This window comes from Lissotriton helveticus, chromosome 4_2 (genome assembly GCF_964261635.1).
Source record: "Lissotriton helveticus chromosome 4_2, aLisHel1.1, whole genome shotgun sequence".
NCBI lineage: Eukaryota > Metazoa > Chordata > Amphibia > Caudata > Salamandridae > Lissotriton > Lissotriton helveticus.
In genome coordinates, this window is record NC_136064.1 from 117188268 (window position 1) to 117196920 (window position 8653).

Consider the following 8653-nt stretch of genomic DNA (forward strand, 5'->3'; position numbering starts at 1 on the left):
CCCCGGTCTGCAGCCACCCTGCCCTTAGTAGGGACTGATCCCTACCAAGGCTTAGGATGCCCTAGGTCGGTGCCTTCCACCTCCCTGAGCAGAGACCTAGGCAGCTAGGGAAGGTTAAACCCCCAGCCAAACTCCCTCGCCTCCTTTGCCTGCCAGAGAATCTGTTTTTCCTTGACTAGTATACCTCCAAAAAGTTGGTCTTGCAGAACCTTGAGGGTGCGCATAAGTCAGAGTTAGCTGCATTGGTCAGCCCTTTAGTCTTATGGTCATACAGCTGGCAACCAGATCATCCTTGCCAACCAGGTGTCCAGAGTGCCCAGAACCCTGACAGCCAATGACCAGAGTAGCCATGCACTCTGACACATCAAGAGCACAGGATCAACAAACTTAGCAAGCACAAACAGCTGCTGACAGCTGTTGTTCATGTTCTGATGCATTGAGGCTACTTTCTTGGTAAAAAATGAATCCTTTGCTCATGGATGCGAAGATGCATTTTGCTCTAAGACCTCGGAAAGCCATCTAATTGGTAACAGAGACAAACGGTATGTACTTAATCAACATAGGCTATTGCTGGGAATGTTACATTTATGGGAAATAATTGCCATCCCCAGTCCTTACCATGAACTGGGTTCAACTAGTTACCCTACCTATCAGCAAAGGGTAGACAGACGCTGATCCATTAAGCGCAGTGCACATGCAGCCCAAGATATCTAAGGGCATCACAGGCCTGTTAACGTTTGATCATGAGGGGCTGAATGCCACTTGTCACTCTAAGAAGTTGAATGCCAACCACTGGGGGTCACATAACTAGTTAACATGGAACAGTCTTGTTGGTTATCAGAATTAGCAAGACAAATCACTTCACCACCCAAGAACGGACAGGCACCACCACCCACAGAATCAAGAAAGAGCTATCAATCTATCAGTCCTTTCTGCGCACAGGTACATTTGTCTGTGTGGAGTCAAACTATGCCACAGGCTCCAGTCTTGGTAGTGCCCTTCCATCATTTCCTTTACACTTCAGCTTTGCAGCCTGAGCTCTCAGAACCCTGCAACTTTGGTTTCTCAGAAGCTGGTCTGCAGGTCATGGGAATAGCACTGATAGATAGATGGTCAGCATGGTTAATGGTGGAAGCTATGACAGTATTTGATCAACTTGAAACCTCCGACTTTCATTCTTGATTAATGAAAACACTCTTAGCAAATGCTTTTGATTTGGTTTGACTTCACTAGTCCAAACTATTACCTCCAGTGACACTATATGAATTCCCAAAGCCATTACTCTTATGCATGGCCCCAGTTCTGGAATTCAACAAAATAGTACCAAGTTCCTATTCAATTATTCCAAGCTGAAATATTCAGGCAACTGACCACCTTTGAACAGTCAATTTTTTTCAAAGAAACGTCTTTGCATCCCCAGGACACCTAGTCAAGAGCATCAAGAGGGCACTTAGAGACAGAGGCTGTTACACGTAGCAACTCACCTTACAGCAGATACCAGCTCAATCTAAAAATCCAACAATTATTTTGCTTCAACTTTCATATACAATATTGGAGCTGAAATTAATACATTTGGTGTCACCAGACCTGGCCTCTAATAGATCATTATTAATGTATTTAAAGTCCATTCATTCAAACTGTTATGTTTCATCAAACCCTCCCTGAGTCGGGAGTGAGTAATTTGCATACCTGCTGCCTTCCTCGGAAGTAGTAGCCATTTTTCAGGCTCCCTCTCTGGAACTGAAACCTGATTCGCTGCTACCCATGTCACCATGCTATGCACAGAAAGTACCACTGCAAGTTAATAAGGCAGAAACCCTAATGTATTATCATCTCTAGTCCAGGATCACCAAAGCAGTTGAGAGCTCATGGATTGACCTTTTCTAATAAACACATCTATCCTGGGAGGTCAGCATTTCTCTGCATATATTAGCTCTGGAAGTACCACTGTTAATCAAGTCAAGAGGAATCACGTCAAGATAACTGATTCGGTTTGGTTCTAGTTCGCGCTATATAAAACTCTGAATAAAAAAGAAAAAGAAAAAGAAAAGAAAAAAAAAAGATGGAGCGATCAAAAGAACAATGAATTATTTAATGAGTCATTGGCAGTTTTCTTGTATTGGATGCATGTATGTGCATGTGCATAGCTTAAACTATGAGACAAGCACATGATTCTAAAAGGATCAACAAGATAGCTGTACCTGCTGGACAGGAGGAGGAGCCACATGGCCATCGTGGACTAACCATCACAACCCTGAAGAGCCTGCACCAGAATTCTCTTTTTTCCTGCATGGAGCTGGGTGGACCGGGCAGTCACACAGGCACTGGCAGGCCCTGCTCGCTTGACAACAACTGAAGGGAAAAATGGGCTGAGATAAAGCCTAGGTAGGATATGGTGGTGCCATCCTTGGAAGCAGGGACAACCCATAGATCAATTGTTCTGAGCTTCTGGTGGCATTCGTGATGTTTGCCATCCATATCCATCCACTCTGGTCAGACTTCAAGGGGCATACACAAGCTGCCTGGCTGATTGATCTTCACTCTCCTAGGTGACCCCCTGTCCACCATGAAAGACAGATCTTCAAGTTGGGCAGTCTGTGTGAGGTGGAAGCTTTTCTCTTGAAATAGCAGCCAAGTGCTGGATAGACTACCCCTGAGCAGGCCTTCCTGCACTGTATGCCAGCTTCATGTCCCTGCCTGATTTTCCTGTGTCATGAAGTTGGAATGCTGCCAAGGACCTGTGCTCTTAGGAGTCTCGGGTAGTCTGGCCTTGGACCTCCCACCACCCAGAGAGTGTAACTAGGCCTCAAACAGATCCCTAGTTATTTAACCCTATTAAGCAAAAGGAAGGCCAGTTGCCTATCTTGTAATCCACAAAAAACACAACATGAGTGATTACCAGTGGCTGAGATTAATTCAACCATTCCTTCCATCCATTGGTTCTTTGTGCAATAGAGACCCCACGTGCAATGGGCTTGGATGTGTTACCAATGGTTTAGATTCATTCAATCATTCCAGTCTTCATATTTTGTGTACTGCAGTGCAACACCTAAAAATGTGAAGGCAATGCCCAGACGTGAAACCAAGCTACACTCAATGATATGAAGCTGTGAGCCGGGACTCAGTCAGAGGTTTTAAAGATGGGCAAGCAGGGGAGCCTGCCTAGTCCAGTGAGACCTCACTGAAAGTAACACTGTAACACGACAGACCAGCAAAGGGAGTCCAGGGTCTGAGAATTCTACTCCCTCAGGTCTACTGGAGCTCTAACCAGCAGCCCAGCTAGAGATTCTTAATCCATTCCAGCAGGGGAGGCCTCATGGCACAGTGGGGCCTCTTTCCAGGCAGTTTGCGACATGACAGTCCACAGAATGCATCCCAGGATGGGGCTTACATCCCAGGGCCAAGTGAAGTACTGATGCAGGAGCGGGTCAAAGCTTCCTATTTGAGCCTTCCCAATCCATTAGGATCCTGTCCTGTGCACTTTGAGACATGATGGGTCAGAGAATGGAGCTCTGATTTCAGGGCTCCTACACTGGGCCAGTTGGAGCTCTGACCTGAGGCCTGGTAAGACTTTCTTAACCTGGCCAAGCAGGGGAGCCCCCCTTGTGCATGTAGAACCATAATCCACATTTGTATAGCGCACAATCACCCGTTAGGGTCTCTAGGCGCTGGGGGCCATCGGGAAGATTAAGCAAGCTATTGCCCAGAGTCACATGGTGCTGGGCTAACCTGCCGCCGAAGCCGGGGATCGAACCCTGATCCCCAGATTCCAGCGTCAGTCGCCCTGGCCGCGGCGCCACACCTCTTCTGTCCGTCTTGGTCAGTTTGTGACATATCAGGGCTCCAGAATGGAGTTCTGGGCTTTGGGCTTCCACCCCTGAGTGAGCCAGAGACCTGACCCATGAGCTGATCAGAGCATCCTAACCCATCCAAGCAATGGAGTCCTACTGTGTCTGTAGAACCCCACCCTGAGCATTTTGCAAGGTAGCAGGCAAGAAAATACAGCCCAAGACAGAGGCTTCTAGCTAACCGTATTTCTGACATGTTGCCCAGTCACATATTCTTAAACTGATCAAACAGGTAAGCCATACTTGAACACATGGGACCACATGCCACAGACTTTGCAACACAGTAACCAGTGCATGTGCCCCAGGTCCCAGGAGTCCTCACCTGAGCCCACCAGAGCCCTTACCCTGGGCTCAGTCAGGTTTTTTCTGTCCAGTGAACCTGGAGAGCTCTCCCCAGACACAGACACACTGTGACATGGCGGTCCAGGGCATGAACGCTAGCCAAGGACCTATGGTCCAGGCTGAGCTTTCCAACCAACCAAGAGCAGACATTGCCCATCTGATTGCTTGTATAGGGCTGATAAGACCCTTGCGCTATCTGAGGAGAGCAACCAGATGGATTACAGGTCACTTTTGTCCTACTACTACATAGGAAATCCGCTGCCCATTCTTAAAATCTGTTTTTACAGGGTGAGAGGCAGGGGCATTTAATAGAATGTACTTGGCCTCTTCGAGCCCTGACTGGGCTTGAAGCTTCAAATTAGCCTAATTGGGACTTCAAGGGCAGCTTGGAATTCTAACAGCCTTAAATAATGAATGAAGTACAAAATGTCACCTGTGACGCTGGCATGGCACATTATGCACCACCCACATGGGCATGGTAAATATCTCTCCAGACATAATTTGAAACATTCCTAATTATAATTTCACACCCCTGCACATAATAATCATCTCAGTGTGTGATTTTTTGGTTGTGGTTATTTGCTGTATTTATATTTTTAATTATTTTAAGTTGCATTTTATCCTAAGTCTGTAGTATATCATGACTATCCTTGTGGAGAGGACCTAACTACCCCTTTAGCAGGTTTCTCACTATATAACTGGTGGGTTGTGGGGGACAGTTGATTGCTTGATTTAAGGCTTGTAGCAGATAAGACTCTCCCAGTGGCAGTTCATTTTCTCATGACCTTGTTTAATTTCACTAACACGGTCATTGTGTGCATCCTCCGCACAGACCACCCATATTTGTTCCAGGAAGGGGAAATCTTGGTATGGAAGTAACCCAAAAAATAAAATGACCTCTACTGTGAACCATAACTCGAATAGCAAGGAAGCCTGGGACTCATTTAGTTGGAGTCAAGGTGGGGAGGAAATATGTTTCTCCCCTTGGTGTAATCTTGAAATAATGTGGCCAAATGGTGCATTTTAAACCACAATTCTCAAAAAACCTAATCAAAAAGTAGAGTAATGTATAATAGTTATATAGGGACACTGTTACAGTTCCATCATTCTGCTTCTGGGGGTTCTGTACATGGACAATCTGCAGCTCCACTAATACTCATTCAAAGTCACTGTATGACTTTCACTGCTTTTTGCTTCAGTCCTGGACATATTAGAAAACCTATGATTGCTTCCATAGACTACTGATCTCTGAATTGTTTGCCAGGTATTCACAGAGACCCCAGTAGTGGCACAAATCTTGCTGTTACTCAGCAGTAGATTCTTTCTTCTTCCCTTCTGGACTCCACGGGCAAGATTGCAGGTCGACTACTCCTGGACCGATTACAATCCTGGGCCCAGGAAAATAACACCATCACAGACCTGCAATACGGCTTCCAGAAGGGGTTGGGGACGGTGGAACAGGCCCTAAACCTGATCCTCCTGGCCGGAAAATATACACGCGCGAAGGGAGGCAACATCTACTTGGTTTACGTAGACCTGAGCGCGGCTTTTGACTGCGTTCAGCATGCAAAGCTGTGGCAGACCATGACTAGCCTTGGAGTGGATCCATCGTTACTAGCCTTTCTCAGGGAATTATACACCAACGCTGAAGGCCGAGTCCGCTATGGCACTGGCGGCGAACTATCACGCCCCTTCAAAATATCACGAGGAGTACGGCAAGGGTGTGTACTGGCTCCCTTCCTGTTCAATCTATATACCAACGGGATTGAACAGGCCATGTTGGAAGGGAGCCAGGACCTTCCACAGATAGCACGCCGCCCGATACCCATCCTTCTGTATGCCGACGACTCGGTCATCCTGGCTCGGACCCCCAACCAACTCCAACGACAGCTGAACAAATACGTGGCATTCATGGACTCCCTGGGTCTAAAAGTAAACATTAAAAAGACTTTCACAATGACTATCGGACCAAAACGGGGTGCCTCAAAATCAATTTTTATTAACAATAACAAGCTGGAAAAAACATCGGTATACCCTTACTTGGGCATACTTGTGGAAGATACAATGACCTGGCACAAAGCAATTGAAGCCAGGAACCTCAACTTTCGCCGAGCAGTATCAGCACTAAGTGCTTTTTCCAGAAAACTTGGAAAACCTGCTCCAGCGGAACTGCTAACGATTTATTACGCAAAATGCCATAGTGTGGCCACGTATGGAGCAGGCATTTGGGGCCACGGATGCATTGACCAACTCCAGGTAACGGAGAACGCTTTTATTAAATATATCCTAGCCCTTCCCCAAAGCTCCCCGACTCTATCAACACATCGGGAGCTGGGCATGGAATATGTAACAGACACCATACGATGCCAGCCTCTCATACTCTGGCACCGCATATGGTGTAATCCCGCAAGCCATATAACACGTTCCCTTATCACTGAATGCCTTGGCCTAGCACACTGGAGAAAAATACCGTGGCTCAACTACATCCATAAATTTCTCCAAGACCTAGATCGCGAGCAATATTTTCTTGAACCACCCTCAATAGAAGACATTTCAAAGAAACAGCTTATAGAACTCTGCATGGGCCATCTAAGAGAGCTTCGCAACCAAGCAGAGATTGTTAAAACACAAAATGAAAAAATCCGCATATTGCAGCCAGAGAAACTGATGCAGCCCTACTTGACGTTTTTTCTTTCGAACTATGAAAAATTCCTATTGACAAGACTACGGTTCGACCTTTTCTTCCGCATAGTCTCATTTCCTGAACTGAATAACTGGTCCCGAAACCTGACATGTTGCCCTTGTGACGGACTTTCCAAACAATCTACGGTCCATGTCATCTTGTTCTGTAAATATTATAGTCCAGCAAGAAAAAAATGGATTCTGCCCCTCCTCCGTTTAAGTGGACATAGACATACATACCCAGCACTCGCTTATCTTCAGACACCGAAAAACGCACATGAAGCAAAACTGGTAGCGACTTTCTTAAAATCAGTAATAATAACCCGTCGCAAAATCGTTTCTTAACATTATAAGCGTCTTATGTAAATGATCTTTTTACTTATTGTTTTACTTAATGATCTTTATAAAATTGTACTTTTTATGATTATACAAATTTTATAATCGAATAAAAGTTGATGAAACTGAAACTGATTCTTTCTTCCAGGACTTGTGAGAGATAGGAATTTTACATACTTTTTGCTATTCCTGTGCAGCCTAATCATGTGTTTCCATCCAGGGCTTGCTGCTTCCTAAATCTGCATATAACCTTCTACTGCCTGCACTCCTTGTACCTGTATAGATTTTTGAACCTCTGTATACCAGATCTTGTGTTGCTTGCTTTTCTTACCATTTCCTGCATTGCTTCAGCCAAGGGTATCTCCTGTCCGAGTGTGCTTGCTGCAGGTTTTCTCCTAGCCCTGCCTTGCATTGTCTTTTCTCCCTTTTCTGCCTTTTTTCCACAGTCAGATGCAGACTGTGATCTGCTCCTTTTCTGATTTGTTCCCGGTTTATTCCTTCTGCTTTTGTGATCATTGCTTCTTATTTTTGTTTCTGTTGTAGTTCTTGTATTTGCTCCCCAGTCTCCTATCCATTACTCCTTGTTTATGTCCCCTTTTTCTGTGTTTCCATTTCGTAGTATCTTGTGTCCTTGCTTTCCAGTCTTGTTATTGATATAGGTCCTACCATCCTTGCATGTTCTCTAGTTTAACCTTAAATCCATGCTTTACTACCAACCTTATGATGTGTAGTCCTATTCACTGCCTACCTATGCTAGTTTACGTGCAGCTGTTTTCTCTCTGATGCTAGCCTTGTACTTGTTGTTGTACAGGGGATGTATGACGTTACAACACATACTTTTACCACGCATACCTTTACAACGCGGTTTTTACCACGCATACCATTACAACGCATAGCGCTTAGAGGTGCTGGATAGTGGTAAGTATAATTTTCTATTCCAACTCCAGTCCCCGTGGACACTAGGGAAGGTGTTGGATAGAAAATTAAACGTATTCTTTATCCTAGAGCGCCCCCCAGCGCAATGCGTTGTAATGGTATGCGTGGTAATGCCTGCGTTGTAATGGTAGCGCGTTGTAAAAATTTCGTTGTAAACGTTACATACCACCCAGAATGGCTTGTCACTTCTGCCGAAGGTGGAGCGTGAATACTACATCTTACCCGTCAACAGCCGAACATGTTCCCTTTCGTTGCATACATTTGAGTAGCAAAATAGTAAATCTGGCTCCTACATAGACCCACATTTTCTTACAGTTGCCCAGAATGGAGTGGGAATAGTAAATCTGTCCCCTCCTTAGTATAGTTCTTTCCAAATGATTGCCTATGCCAGAGAAGGAATTGCAAATCTAACAGCTGTTTAATTATCCTCCTACTGTTGCTTATGTAGATTTCGGAATAGTACATTTGATCCATCTAAATACTTATACATCTAAATACTTTCCATATTT

At 45.1% G+C, this 8653-nt stretch overlaps 1 pseudogene; it reads right to left on the reverse strand.

Moving 5' to 3' along the window:
• Positions 1–492: 492 nt before the first annotated feature.
• On the reverse strand, positions 493–2194 carry LOC144752275 (18S ribosomal RNA; annotated as a pseudogene).
• Positions 2195–8653: the final 6459 nt, after the last annotated feature.